Here is a 15,282-nt window from a genome sequence, read left to right on the forward strand (position 1 = left end):
CAGTATAGCTATCCTAGCTTTCTTTTCATTTTCTATTTGTAAGGAATACTTTTTTCCATCCTTTTACTTTCATTCTGTGTGTCTTTAGATCTGAAGTGAGTCCCTTGTAGGCAACATATAGATGGGCTTTTTAAAAAAATTCATTCAGACATTCTTTCCCTTTGAAAGGAGAATTTAGTCCATTTACATTTAAAATAATTATCAATAGATATATATTTATTGTCATTTTGTTGATTGCTCTCTGGCTGTTTTTATAGTTTCTGTCTGTTTCTTTCTTCTTCTCTTCCCTTGTGGTTTGGAGATGCTCTTTAGTGTCATGTTTGAATACTTTTCTCATTTTATTTTGTGTATCTATCATAGATTTTTGCTTTATGGCTACCTGAGGTTTATATATATGTATATATAAAATTGATAGCCTCTTAAGTTTGAAAGTATTCTAAAAACTTTACATTTTTACTTTCCTTCCCTCTCATGTTCTGTTCTTGCTGTCATGTTTTACATGTTCTTATTTTCTGTATGCCTTACGTAATTATTATAGTTATAATTAATTTTACCACTTTTGTCTTTTAACCTTTATATTGGCTTTTTAAGTGGTTAATCCATTACCTTTAGTATATATTTACTCTTACCAGTGAGATTTTTACTTTCACACATTTTCTTGTTACCAGTTACTATGTTTTTCTCATAAGATCAGTTTAACGCTGATGAATTCTTCTAGCTTTTGCTCATCTGGGAAACTATCTTCTTCAATTCTAAATGATAACCTTGCCAAGTAGAGTAGTCTTAGTTGAAAGTTTTTTCCTTTCAGCACTTTGACTATATCATGTCCTTCTGGCATAGAAAATATCTGCTGAAAAAAAACCCACTGATAGTGTAATGTGATTCCCTTGTACATAACTGCTTATTTTTTTTCCTTTGCTACTTTTAAGATTATTTCTTTATTTTTAACTTTTGACATTTTAATTTTAATGTGTCTTGGTGCGGATCTCTTTGGAATCATCTCATTTGGAACTCTGCTTCCTGAAGCTGGATATCTATTTCCTTTCCCAGGTCAGGAAAGTTTTCAGTCATTATTTTTTCAAATAAGTTTTCTACCTCTTTTTCTCTCTTTTCTCCTTCTGGAATCCTTATAATGCAGATGTTATGCTGCTTGCTGTTGCCCCATAGGTCCCTTAAGCTCTCCGTTTAAAAAGAAAAAATCTTGAGGGGAAAACAAATGGTGTAGATGATAGAGGCTCTATTGTTCATCGCTCTGGTGACTAAATCAAAGTTGTGATAGGAAACAAGGAGCAGCAGCAAGGAAAAATCACCTGGGATCTAGATGAACAAGCCATACAGCTAGGGAGAAATCCAAGAAAGCACCCTGCAATGGCAGAAGGTAGGATGGACCGAGGATGTGAGGCTGCCCGGTTCCAAGCAGCTTAGTGAGATGAAGGCTGAGGCAGAGGCAGAAGCCTCTTAAAGGGGTTGCGCCTGTGAGTGGATTTTTGCAGTAATGGACCTGCTCTCTCTGAGCACCAGTGCCATTTCGGCTGTGAGCAGGGGGCACCAGGGACTTATAGGGAGATACTGTTGGAGTGAGGGCTGATGTGAGACTCGCTCTGTATAGGAGTGCTGGTGGTATCTATTGTTCCCTGTTGAGCCCTCCCCACTCCCAGTGCACGGACACAGTGCCGCCATAGCTGTGAAATCATCAAACTGAAAAACAGAGGTTGCTTGGCCCAGGGGAATCCCCGCCTCCCTCAACTCACGGCCCCACCCAAGCCACATCCAGATATATCCTAAGAGAGTTAGGTGCTCCTTGCCGAGTGGCACCTAGGCTCACACTGGAGGCAGCTGGTGTGGCCTTTTGAGGTAACTATAAGCACAGCATCTGCGGATTGCTTGCTGAATCTTAACAGGTGGCCCCGGAGGGATAGAAGTTTGGGATAAGTTTGACCTGCCGCTGAACCCCTCTCAGAGCTGTGCCACTGAACACCTACTTCACAAATCCATACTAATGAGACTGGGAGACTTAGGAGCTTTGCTTAATACATAGAAACAGACATGAAAAGACAGCCAAAATGGGAAGACAAAGAAGCGGAAAACATATGAGAGAACAGAACAGAGATCCAGATATAATGGAGTCAAGTAATCTAACAGATGCAAAATTCAAAACACTGGTTATAAAGAAGCTTTATGAACTTTTGGGAAGTGTAGATAAATTCAGTGAGAACAACAAAGATAAAAAACATAAAAATGGAAATTGAAATTAAAAAAGAAACCAGTCTGAAATGAAGAACACATTATCTGAGATGAGAAATATATTAATTGGAATAAACAAAGTGAATAAAGAAGAGAATCAAATGCCCTATCTAGAGGACAGGAAAGACAAAGACACACAATCAGAATGGCAAGAGATAAGATGCCAAGACTATAAAAATAATTTAAGGAGGATATGGGACACTATTAAGGGTCCAAATATCCATCTGATCTGTGTAACTGAAGAAAAGCAAGATGCTGAACAGCTGTTTGAAGAAATAATGATGGAAAAATTCCCTAACCTGGTGAAGGAAAGGGACATAAAACCCTAGGAAGCTCAGAGAATTCCAAAAATCAAGGATCCAAAGAGGCCCACACCAAGACACATCACAATTAAAATGACAAAGTTTAAATACAAAAAGAGAATATTAAAGGCAGCAAGAGAAAAGCAGATAGTTACCTACAAGTGAACACCCATAAGACTGGCAGCTGATTTCTCAAAAGAAACTATGCAGACAGAAAGGCTTGGCACAAAATATTCAACAGGATGGAGACCCAAGATCTATAATCAAGAAAACTATATCCAGCAAAACTATCATTTAGAGTTGAAGGACAGATCAAGAGCTTCCTAGACAAAAATAAGCTAAAGGAATTTATCACCCCAAGCCAGTATTACAGGAAATGTTGGAGGGACTTCTTTAAGAAGAATAAACATGTATCAAAAACAGGAATAAAGATTGGTAACAATTATATTCCTATCAATAAGTACCTCAAATGGAAAAGAATTAAGTGCTCCAACAAAAAGAGTGGATGAATGGAAAGGAAAACAAGACCCCTACGTGGTGTCTATAATAGACTCACTTCAGATTAAAAGACACGGATAAAAAGGAAGGGGATAGAAAAAAATATTGCTTTGATGGGCCTAGAAGGTATTTAAGTCAGACAGAGAAAGATAAACACTATATGATTTCACTTATATGTGGAATCGAAGGAATAAAAAGAACAAACTAATCAACAACAGACTCACAAATATAGTGGACAAATTGGTGGCAGAGCGGAGGGAGTGTTGGGGGCTGGAAGAATGGGTTGAAGGGTTAAGTACAAATTAGTAGCTGATGGATGGTCATGAGGATGGGGAGCACGGCATAGGGAATGCAGTTAGCATTAATATGTTGGTTATGTAGAGCATCATAGGAGGAAGGGAACAATTGGGGGGATTGTTTTATGAACTGTATAGCTATCTAACCAATGTATTGTATACTTGAAACTAATTAAAATAAATAATTTTTTTTAAAGTGGCTTTATATTTTAAAAAATCTTTTTATTTTTGCTGCTGCATTTGGGTGATTTCCACTGCCCTGTCTTCCAGGATACTGATCCATTTTTCTACTTTATTTAGTCTGCTATCTAACCCCTCTAATGTATTGTTAAGTTCAGCTATTGTATTCTTCAGCTCTGTAATTTATTTTGGTACTTTCTTATATTTTCTCTTTGTTGAAGTTCTCACTATGTCCATTCATTCTTTTTCTGAGTTCAGTGAGTATCTCTATGACCATTACTTTGAAGTCTTTACCTGGCAAATTACTGAGGTTTTTATCTTGTTCTTTCATTATCTTGTTCATTCATATTCCATCTGTTTTTACATAGCCATATGCAACCAGCATGTTGGTTTATGATTAGAGCATGCCACTGAAATGATACAAGGATGCTGAACCATTGAAGAGGAGGAATGTGTTGTTTATGTGAATGCATGGGGGTTCAGCTTCAGGGATTATTTTCTGATTTAGTGTCACTGGGATTCCTGCTTTGGAGGTGGAAGCTCTCACTTTTTGGTTTCCCAGGAGATAAGGTAAAGCATGTTGCAGAGTAGTAGTAGTTTATAAAATGAATTCATAATTGTGTGTCAATAAAAAGGAAAGACCACTTTGTGTTTATATTCAGATTGGGCAGGCTGCTAAAGTGTTCCTCCACTAGGATGATACTAGAGCCAAGCTTGGAAAATCAGAAGTGATTGGGTCAGGTCAGTGTAGGTAAATTGAACCAAAAATGGCTAATCAATCTTGGATTTAATCACAAACCAGACAGGTTAAATTCTCACTCTTGTCGAAGCTAATCAGGACTGAAAAAGAAAAAGAAGAAACGCTAGCCACCTTCCTGGAACAAGTACAACAAACAGAGGTCAAATCTAGGCACTAGGATGCACTTGGGGATCCTGAGATGAGGCAGGTAAGCCCCGCTCTCTTGAAGCTGGTCCCCTTGGCACTGGTAGTAGAGATGAGAGGTTTCCCAGCTGTTTCAAAAAAAGTATATTAATAGAAAAGTTGATGTATACTAAGGGCAACAGGTCTGTTGATGGCAATTGAAAAGACAGCTTATTACTCGCAGATCTCAAGTGGAGGGGAAATGTCATGGGCACAGCACATGCGGAAGCACCAGGGTTGGGCAGGAGACAGAGGGAGGGAGAGGAACTGGCAGCAAGAGCCTTTATTGTGGTTCCTTTATGAAGGCATGGGCAAGACAGGCCCCAGGATGGGTAGCATAAATCCAGTGACACCTCCAGACTTCTCAGACTTTCAGGAGTTAGAGATGTCCCTGTGTTGGCTCTGGTTGTGCCAGCATGGGTCATTTAGTGGGTGAAGTCCCCCCGTGAAGGAAATAACATAATGAATGCAACTTTCTTTCATCTTGCTAGACACAGAGACCCTGGAAGGCGGAAGAATTAAGATAAAGTATCTTGCCCCCTGGTGTGCAAAGAGAAACATTGCTGGAATTCCCCAGGGAGTGTCTTCAGGGGTCTTGGGGGGAATCTCCATCAACTGAAAGGAGAAAAGATAGAAGTGGGGTTAGGGATGAGGCAAAGCACCTCTGAGAGGTACAATAAAAATGTTTCCTCTTCTGGCAGAGGCCCACAAAGATCGAACAAGGGAGGAACACAAAATTGTATGCATATACCTTTGAACCTTTCTTCCTCTTCTCTCTTCCTGCTGCCTCCCACCTTCTTGTTAGATCAGCTCCTGGTTCCTAGGATCTACCTTGTGAGGAACCTTTGAGTTAAGAAAATAAAATAGAAAAGTTACGTAATCCAGAAAGGATAAATTGGTGGATAGAATAAAGAGATAGCAGAGAAGAGGAAGAGCCATGTGGTCTGGGCATCAGATGGTTGAGGGCGTCAGGAGCAAGGTCTTTGGAAGCTGTGATGGAAGCTGTGGGGCGGGGATGGGGGTTGGCAGGGTGAGAAGAGAGAGAGAGAGATGAAGAAATACAACCTTTTATAGATGTTTTACTATGTCTTAAAAATATTGCCTCTTTAAAGTTTCTTCAAGAGATTAAATACAAATTTGGACTGCTTTCAACCCTACCTTTATGTCAGGCTGTTTATTCCTTGGAAGGTGACACCATGCCAGGACTGGGCCATATTGGAGTCCCATGTTTATATGAGTTACATCGTATTGAGCTGTGCGTTTTCATAAACTATAGTCTGTGATGATTTTGTTGCTACCTACTTTTCTAGAAAAGTAGAAAAATTATTTTTGGCTTCTATGTTTTGGAAGAGAGAGAAGTCTGGGTATCACTCTGAATGACAGTGGATGCTCTGATTTCATCTCCCTTCCCAACTATACAAACCCTTCCTATTCAGATCTGAAGCCCAAAAGTAAATCAAGGTTTCACCTCCTCCCACCCCTGAGGAAACATCTATACAATACCAAACAAATTGGAGGAAGAGTAAACAGTGAACAGCCAGCTGATTGGTCTAAGGATTGCAGACTGGCCAGAAAGGATGGTCTGGCTCACTTTCTTTGTTTTATTCCACTGCTTTCTTTTCATTCAGTTGTCTTAACCGAGTGACCGTTTCAAGTTTAAAATAGAACACAAAGACTTTGTGACTTTTCTCAGCCAAAGAGATTTGTGCTTTTTTGCTTTAAATAGCAATATTGTCATGCCAGATGTAACTTACTTCTGGCAAATGAGACGGCTAATTGATGAGTTCAGGACAGGAGGCCTTGTGTAGGAGACAGTGTGAATGAAAAGGAAAATGTGCTGTGTGTATAAATAATTAAGCCAGTGGGGAAGCTGCTCTCTGGCACCTCTGATGGAAAACTTCTGTTGAAAAAGAGACAGCCTACCCTCTGCAGCAGTTTAAAGTCAAAAGAGTAGCTGCTTGCTACCTTTTATTTTTAACTCTGAGGGGATCAATTAGAGCCTTCAGATCTCATCCCCCAAGGGCCTGGACTGAGCCTGCTGACTCAGGAGAGTCAGACAGCACTCTCTCCTGGGACAGCAACATTTCTTAATTGGTTTGAAAAATTGCAGCTGGATCCCAACAGCTGCTGCTCTCAGGAGCCGGGAGGGGTGGGAAGGGAGGATGGCAGCTCAGCCTCTCACCTTCCAATCCCCTCCAATTACTTTCATGCATCATCTTTCTTTTCCTTCACCCTTAAGTTTGTTTCTAGGACCCTCTCCCCCAAACTTCCATGAAAGCCTGGTCACATGACATAACTCTTCTCATCATCTGTGATAACATTTCAAGAGGACGCATTTCCTGCCTTAGCCTGCTGTGCCTGGCAAGTCATTAGTGAGACGATTCCTCTTTCTGTACCTCGGCTCCCAGGCCCCAACAGGCGGCTTTCTTCTATTTTTACCTTTGATTTAATGCTTGACATCTTGTTTTCTCTCTAGCATTGGTCCTCCTGTTCTTTAACTGCTCCCTTTCCTGCTGGAGCGTTCCTTAAATACGTTGGCTGCTTGGCCCGACAAGCCAGACACCTTGGGGAAGCAGGACCACTGGGACACTTGTTGGGGTGGAAGCAACTTCCTGATTGCCAGCTTGGAGAAGTAAGAGCTCTGCTTGCTTTAGCCTGTTTCATAGTCCATAAATAAAGAGGGTTAGATTAAATCAATTTGTTCTCAAATCTCTTTTTCACCTTTTACCAGATAAAAACTTCATTCAGATGAGAAGTAGCCAGAAACACATCCTACGGAGCCCTGCCCACTTGGCTTATGCCCTCCATTCCCACCTGACACCTCTCCCAGCAGCCTGGGGATCCCCAGACAACAGCTCAAAAATCAACAGATCGGAAGTTCCCCCAAACCCCTTTAAGCTCTAACAGTCTTATTCTGTGACTTGGAGTTTTTAAGAAGGCCCTAGGAGAGGAAAGAGAATCTTCAGCAAGGCAGCTTTGTCCCTCCATGTTGTGCCTCAGGTAGATGGCTGGGGGCAAGAAAGAAGCAAACATTATTACCATCAATGGCAACTGCTCATGCATGGTAGCCCTAAAATCAAGTTGAGGGAAACAAAGGAATGTTTCCAATTGGCTCCAGCCCACCCTAGGAGATGAGGTTAAAGGAATTAGCCACCTTGTGGTTTTTGCATTTTTTTTTTTCACTGTGATGGAAGATTATTGAAAGGTTTTAAATACAGGCTCAGCATGATCTGATGGACCCACTTAGAAGATTTACATGTTTAAAAGACTCTAGTATTAGGTTGGAGAGTGGATTGAGAGGATTAACCTGAAGGCAGGGAAAATTGCAAAATTTATTCACCAGTCTTATTAAAAGATGATAGAATACCCAAGAGAATTGAAACCTTATATCCACACAAAAACTTACACAGGAATATGCATAGCAGCACTATTTATAATAGCCAAAAAGTGGAAACAATTCTAATGTCCATTAACTGATAAATGGATAAATAAAATGTGGGATATCCATAGAGTGGAATATTATTTGGCCATAAAAAGGTACAAGCTGGACGAACCTTGGAAACATTATGCTGAGTGAAAGATGCCAGTCACAAAAGACTACATATTGAATCATTCAATTGTATGAAATGCCCAGAACAGGCAAATCTATAGAGACATAAAGTAGATTAGTGGTCCTCAGGGAGAGGCGAGAAGGAGCAATGCGGAGTGACTGCTAATGGTGTAAAGGAAAAAAGGGATTCTGTAATAAATCGGACTGAAAGTAACCTCAAATTGCTATCTGACCATGAATTTCTAACTGGGCAGGTCATGGTGGGTCGTCCTGACCTAGGCCTATAAAAGTTTTATCTTTGCCTTAATCAAGCCTTGTTTGTTGTTTTTGTGTCTTTGGAATGCCTTATTTTTCAGACTCCTCGGAAGTGTAATTACCCTCAAGAGAGCACGTGATCTTGCTAACTATCTTATAATCCAATCACAGAGCTTTCTCTGCCTTGCTTTTTCCCAGTTAATGTACTCTTCTTTATGTTCCCTCCTTAATTCCAAATATATCTAAAAAATTGAACTGTTGCTCTGGGAAGCATTTTTCTTAGTCTATTGAGATCTTGTTTCCACATGTGTCCTTTGTTTGGCTCAAATAAACTCTGACAAACTTATAAAAATAATTTTCTACAGGTTTGGACATTCTTATGCTGACAATGGCTATGGAACTTCTTTTTGGGGTGATGAAAATGTTCTGGAATTAGACAGTGGTAATGATTGTATAACTTCATGAATATACTAAAAACTAATGAATTGTATGCTTTAAAAGGATGAATATTATGGTATATGAATTATGTCTTGTGCTGGCTGGAAAATTACTGTTTGGCTATCGCCCATGGGAACATAACGCTCTAACAATAAGCTTTCTGCTTCTGTACCCCCCACTTGCACAACCGACTGTGGGTTGACAGTTAGTAAAAAGACGAAAAATAGACTTGTGTGTTCAAACAAGATGAAGAATAGGGGTTTAGGGCTTAAAAACCCTGTACCTCTACATTTCGGGGCTGCTTAATTTAGGGTCTGTGTACCCCTGGCAGACCCAGCTGGCTGAATAAAGAGTGCGTTTCCTATAACTCACTGATTTCTGGTGGTCCATGTGTCTATTGGGGGCTGGCAGCTACAACAGTCTCAATTAAAATAACTGTTTTTAAAGGGAGAGATGGTGAGAGCTGGAACAAAGATGGTAACGGGAATGAAACAGGTTCTAGAACTTTTTTTTTTTGACTGTCCTAAATTGCTTATTAGGTAAGAATTTTACAAACATTACTTATATTAGTGGTAATGGTGGAGCTCGTGAGTATTACGCTTTCTCCAGGCTGCACAGTGAGAGCCATCAATAATATGGTGGAACGTGTGGCCCTTTCTGAGGCCACAGCTCTTGCAGCCTGTAGACGTGACCCTCGCCTCTTCTTGTGCTTGTGAACTGGTTTGGCTATCTACTGGCTGTCAGGATTCTGTCTAATAGCTTTATGGAATGGATCGATGAAGATACCTCAAAGAATTTGTCTGTGGAATCTTTACAAACCCAGTAAGAATTCAGGACCCTCAGAGCCCCACAGTGGTGTCCATTTCACTCGTTGGCAACAGACTGAAGTCTTCAAGCAAGCTTCAGCTAGTTAACACTGCGATGGACAGGCTCGGCCTAGATCGCACTTAGGAACTGGGAGTTTGCGGCCACCACTGGAGCACACAAATCTGATATGTGACATAACCTTGCTTGGCCTTGCATCCCAGCCTGCATGCTTCATTGGGCCAGGCCGGGTGGGGCAGGGGGCCCTGTGGAGGACAGAGAGCTGGTGGTACTGCCAACAGTTCATCCTGAGAAGAAAGTGCCTTACATTGGACTGCTTCTTCCTCCATAGCTCCTGGATGTACTTATAAGTGTCCGTCTTGGCTTACCTGGTGGCTGGGCCAGATGGAAAGACAGTTCTAGAACTTTTAAAGAAAAGGAATAGAGCTTAGTGACAGGGTGTGAGGGGTGGGAGGATGCTGGTTCTCAGGCCCCCAGAAAAGCTATGCCTCTGTGGATGGAAGTGCCATTGAACAAGGCAGTTACAGAGGATGGGAAGCCATTGCGTGGGAGCTGTGTGCAGGGAAGGCCCACTGGATATGTTGCCTTTAGGCAGGGCTTCCACATGAGAGTGGCCAGTGGACAGAGGCAACAATCTGTCCTCAGATATAGATTTGGGTGCTGTTAGCGGGTGAGTAGGACTAAAGTCAGAGTCGTGGAAATCACCCAGGCAACCATCTTGTTTGCTCCTTTGTGTCATGAGCATACAGTTCCCTCCATCTCGAGCACCTTTCCTACCTTTATTCTGATGCTATCTCCTCTAGCAAGCATGCCCTTAAACACCCCTCCCCATCCCAGGCTGGGCCCTGTGCTCACCTTATCTTTCCTATGACTCCCTGGTATTGAAAGTGACTGAAAACCAGTCTGTATCTTCTAATAGGGCAGGATTCTTTTTCTTTCCTTTTTTTAAATTTTGTATCCAGAGTCAAGTTCCTAGTACATAGCAAGTGTACAACACTTGGGTATTAAATTTTATTATATTTAGATTAAATATGGGAGAAACAGCACAGGAAGGGAATTTAACTGGTTTTGTTTCCAGTTGGTTCTGCCATGAGCTCACAGTTTCTCTTTAGCTAAGTTGTTTTATACACCATCTGGGACTTAGTTACTCATTTATAAAATAAGGCCTGTGACCTGGGTATTTTCTGAGACAGTGCTGCCTGGTAGAACTTTCTGTGGTGACAGAAATGTTCTGTGGCTGTGCTATCCAATATGGTGACCACTAGCCACATGCCGCGACTGAGACCTTGAAATGTGGCCAGTGTGACAGTGCTGGAAGCTCAGCTCTAAGATCCCTTCAACTTTATGATATTACTTTCTTTATGTTTCTCTATACATTTTTTCCTCTAGTCTGTTGTTTTTAAGTTTTTATCTATGAAAATAGTAAAAAATATCTTTTATCAGGTTTTTGTTTGGTAAAATGTCAAATACTATAGTTTACACTTTAATTAATGGTAAGGGAAACATTTTATGTAATTATTTAGAGAACCGAGGAAAAAGCTAAAGGCTTTCCTAGCTGCAGAGAGTAGGGAGGTGAGTCATGAGTTCTAGGAGGGCTTGGGCAGTGCCATGGGCAGACAAGACTTGCCCGTAACCTCAACCATCCAAGGTGCCATGAAAACAGCCCCTACTGCACCTCTACTTCTGCCTGGGGTCAGGGAGCATCCAAGTGTCTGGAGGCTGCTGCATCTGCCCAGCTTCTGGGAAATGCCAGTTTGGAACTCAGCCTTAATGCTTTCTATAGACCTGTTACCCAGTACATGTAAAAGTGGGCCCACTTGTGCACAGAAATGCTACTGCAGGATTGGTTCTCAAGCAGGGGCAATTTTGCCACCCAGGGGACATTCGCCAATGTCTGTAGATATTTTTCGGTTGTCACAAATTGGGGTAAGGGGTGCTATTCGCACTTAGTGGGTAGAGGCCAAGGATGCTGCTAAACATCCTACAATGCACAGGAGAGCCCCCCATAACAAAGAACTATCCAGCTGTTCGAAATTTCAATAGTGCTGAGACTAAGAAACACTGATTATTGCAATGTTTCCTCTAGATATGCACAGCTCTATCACTGTATCCTCCTGCATTCCTGAAGCAGAAGTAAATTTTGAATAAATAAAATGGCTTATCTCCAAGATAATTTCATTATTTGGTTTCCTTTATTAACTAGAAAAAAGTCAGTAGTTGTTGTAGTTTCCTGCTATTTACATCATATTCAGTTTTAACTCAGTTGGGCAGAGCCCAAATTACATTAAACAATTAAGTAAAAAAAATTAGTCACAAAATTTTTTATTATATTGATCAATCAAAGTAGTTTTATATGAAAGAGATATTTTATCTCTCTGTTCATTGATAATTGTGACTTTCTTTTCCTACTTGTAAATATGCATAGATTAGTATGTGTTTTCAAATGGGCTATAATTTGTAATTCCAACTTGGCTGTAAAAATGTTATTAATATTTACCAGACAATATAATGTTTTTGTTCAAGAATTTTACATGTGTTAATAAACCATGAGCAGGCTCGCAAGATAATATTATTCTTGTTTCATAGTGAAGGAAACCAAGATAGAATGAGGAAGGCATAAGTCCTTTCCTTGAAGCTATAAGGATCAAATTCCAAATTTTTAAATATTTCTGTCTCTTAGGTCTTTGTATACAAAATAACTCAGAAAATAATTACTTTTTAGTTTTAAACAGCTAAACTTATTTGCTCTGTGTTTTTAAATTTTTATGGAGGTAAAATTTATATACATGAAAATTAAAACATAGTTTGATGAATGTTGAAAAACAAAATTCAACTGCATAAATTTAAAGATCTCATTGGCTTTACTAAAAAATTCTTGAATCGAGCAGCATCCAGTCTAGCAGATAGAATCTCCAAGGAGCTGTACAGAATGAGAGACTTCTACAGCAGAAGAAAGTAGGAACAAGGAAGTTATACCAGGCAGAAATTCTGGTAGGTTATTGCAAGGTTACTTTTTTTCAGGGGGTGGTAGGGTCTATCAGGCAGATGATTTCATTAGCGCTGATCAGGATATTCCTGATTGACTGGTTTAAGATTCCATTTCTGGAGGAGCCAAAATTGTAATTAAGTTTGGCGATGTGGAGTTTAGCATAAATGACTTTATTGGGGCCTGTCGTCTTATTTTTAACATGAGTTATGACTCCTGTTGTTTAAAAACTTTTTAGAGCATGGTTTGTTAAATGCACACTATAAATAGATTTAAGAGGCACAGTTTTGTTGACTATATAGCATCTTAGTATATGAAAAGGTTAACAGATGTTCTGATATCTCAATAAAATTTCACAATTTACTCAACTGGAAAAGGATCTTATGTGACTTAATAGGAACAATTTCGAATTTAGAATATTTTTGGAGAAACATATTTTATTACTCCTTAGGAATTAGGGTAGTTTGCTATGAAATCACAGTGTGGCCTTAGCAACTCACTTTACCTGTTCGAATCTCAATCAAAATAGATAAGGGGATTAGATTAAAAGATTCTTGGGTCCCTTCCGGTTCAAAAGTTCTACACTTTGAGCTGATGCTTTCAGAACACTAACTCAGCCCACTTACTCTGGACACTCTCCTCCCCTGCCTCTCTTACTGCACATTCTCCTGATTTTCCTCTTTTTCCTCCTGCATCTCTTGCTGCTCTTTCTTGGTCTCCTTCACAGCCTCTTAAATGTTGGCATTCCTCAGGCTTTGTCTTGGGACCTCTGATGCTGGAACTACCCACTCTTCATGGCTGTAGCAGCCACATGCCTGCTAATAATTCCATGTCTGTGTGTCTCATTCCACTCTAACTTCTCTGCTCCTGACCTTCTGGGGACAAATGCTGCTGGATACTGTACCTGATGTCCATAGACACGTCCAATTTGCTGTGTCCAACAGGACTTCTTTCCTTTCCCCACCTCCAAATGCTGCTTCTTTTCTTATTTTTCTTATTTAAATGAAAAGCAACAGCACTTATTTAATCTGAAAATAATTGTGAGAGGTGTTATTTTCCCATTGTATAGAACCTATATACTGGAGATGAAAACATTGAAGCTTAGAGAAGGTAAGGAATGTGTCCAAGGCTACACAGGTAGTAAGTGGTGGAGTTTGGTCTTAAACTCAAGCATCTTTGACTCCAAGGCTCCATGTCTCACCTCCGCCCTATACCACTCTTTTGCCCAAGCTGGAGACCTGGGGTTGAACTCAATTCCTCCATCACCACTCAAACCCAACCCAACACCAGAACCTGACTCAAATGGCGTGCAGACCAGCTCCTCCTCAAATCTCTGCCCTGGCTTACTTTGTTCACCCTCACCCTGACCTGGATACAGCCATCTCCTAGCTGGGCTCTGGTCTTCCTCTCTTCAAACCATGCTTTACATTTAGGAAAAGTGCTTTTCTACAACACAGATCATGCACAGCTTTTGGGACAAGAGCAAGCTTTTTCACTTAGCAACAGGCCTCTATTGGCACATTGGCAGACATGTGCAGAGAGGAGGAAAAATTTGACTCACTCAATGGGTACATTCCCAGCTGAGGTTGAACAACGTGATGCTCTAGGCTTTTCATTTCAGCTCATACTGTAAACAAGTGTCCTTTTCATGGCCTACTTAGTGTCAGACTGTAAACAAGTGTCCTTTTCATGGTCTACTTAGTGTCAGACTGTAAACAAGTGTCCTTTTCATGGCCTACTTAGTATTTTTGTGCTTTTTGTTGGTGATTTTGCTCTTTAAAATGGCCTTCAAACATAGTGCTGAAGTGCTGTCTAGTGTTTCTAAATGCAAGTGTGTGATGTGCTTTACAGAGAAAATATATGTGTTAGAAGAGTTTCATTCAGGCATGAGCTGTATAGTGCTGTCAGCTGTGAGTTCAATGTTAATGGATCAATAATACAGTACATCTGAAAAAAGGAAGACGAAATTCACCAATCTGTAAATAAAGCCAAACCAGAAAGTACTGTAACATCTACAGTAGTCACTCCTTATCTGAAGTTTTACTTTCTGCGATTTCCTCCAATTCTGCTATAACCGCAGTTAAATAAAAATATCGATTTAATAAACAATATAAGTTTTAAATCACGTACTGTTCTGGTATCACAGTGCTTGTGTTCAAGTCACCCTTACTTTACTTACTAATGGCCCCAAAGCACAAGAGTAGTGATGCTGGCAACTGGATATGCCAAAGAGAAGCCTTAAGATGCTTCTTTTAAGTGAAAAATCGAAAGCTCTTGACTTAATAAGGAAAGAAAAAAAATCATATGCCAAGATTGCTAAGATCTACAGTAAGAACTAATCTTCTATCTGTGAAATTGTAAAGAAGGAAAAAGAAATTTATGCTAGTATCTCTGTCGTACCTCAAACTGTAAAAGTTATGGCCACTTTGTGTGATCAGTGCTTAGTTAATACAGAAAGGGCATTAAATTTATGGGTGAAAGACTTGAACAGAAAACATGTTTTGATTGACAGTGACACGTTCCACCAGAAAGCATGTAGCTTAGCTGAAGATTTTAGCAAAGGATCACCTGAAAGGAGTGACCACATTCATATAACTTTTATTACAGTATACTGTTATAATTATTCCATTTTATTATTAGCTATTGTTCTTAATCTCTTTGCCTAATTTATAAATTAAACTTCATCAGAGCTATGTATGTACAGGAAATATCATAATATCTATGGAGCTCAGTACTCTCCTCTGTTTCAGACATCACTGGGGGTCTTGGAAGGTATTCCCTGTGGA

At 40.1% G+C, this 15,282-nt stretch overlaps 1 pseudogene; it reads right to left on the reverse strand.

Annotated features, from left to right (window-relative positions):
- Positions 1–9,246: 9,246 nt before the first annotated feature.
- LOC102895910 lies at positions 9,247–10,320 on the reverse strand (annotated as a pseudogene).
- Positions 10,321–15,282: the final 4,962 nt, after the last annotated feature.

The sequence above is a fragment of the Pteropus alecto genome, unplaced genomic scaffold (assembly GCF_000325575.1).
Source record: "Pteropus alecto unplaced genomic scaffold, ASM32557v1 scaffold121, whole genome shotgun sequence".
Lineage (NCBI taxonomy): Eukaryota > Metazoa > Chordata > Mammalia > Chiroptera > Pteropodidae > Pteropus > Pteropus alecto.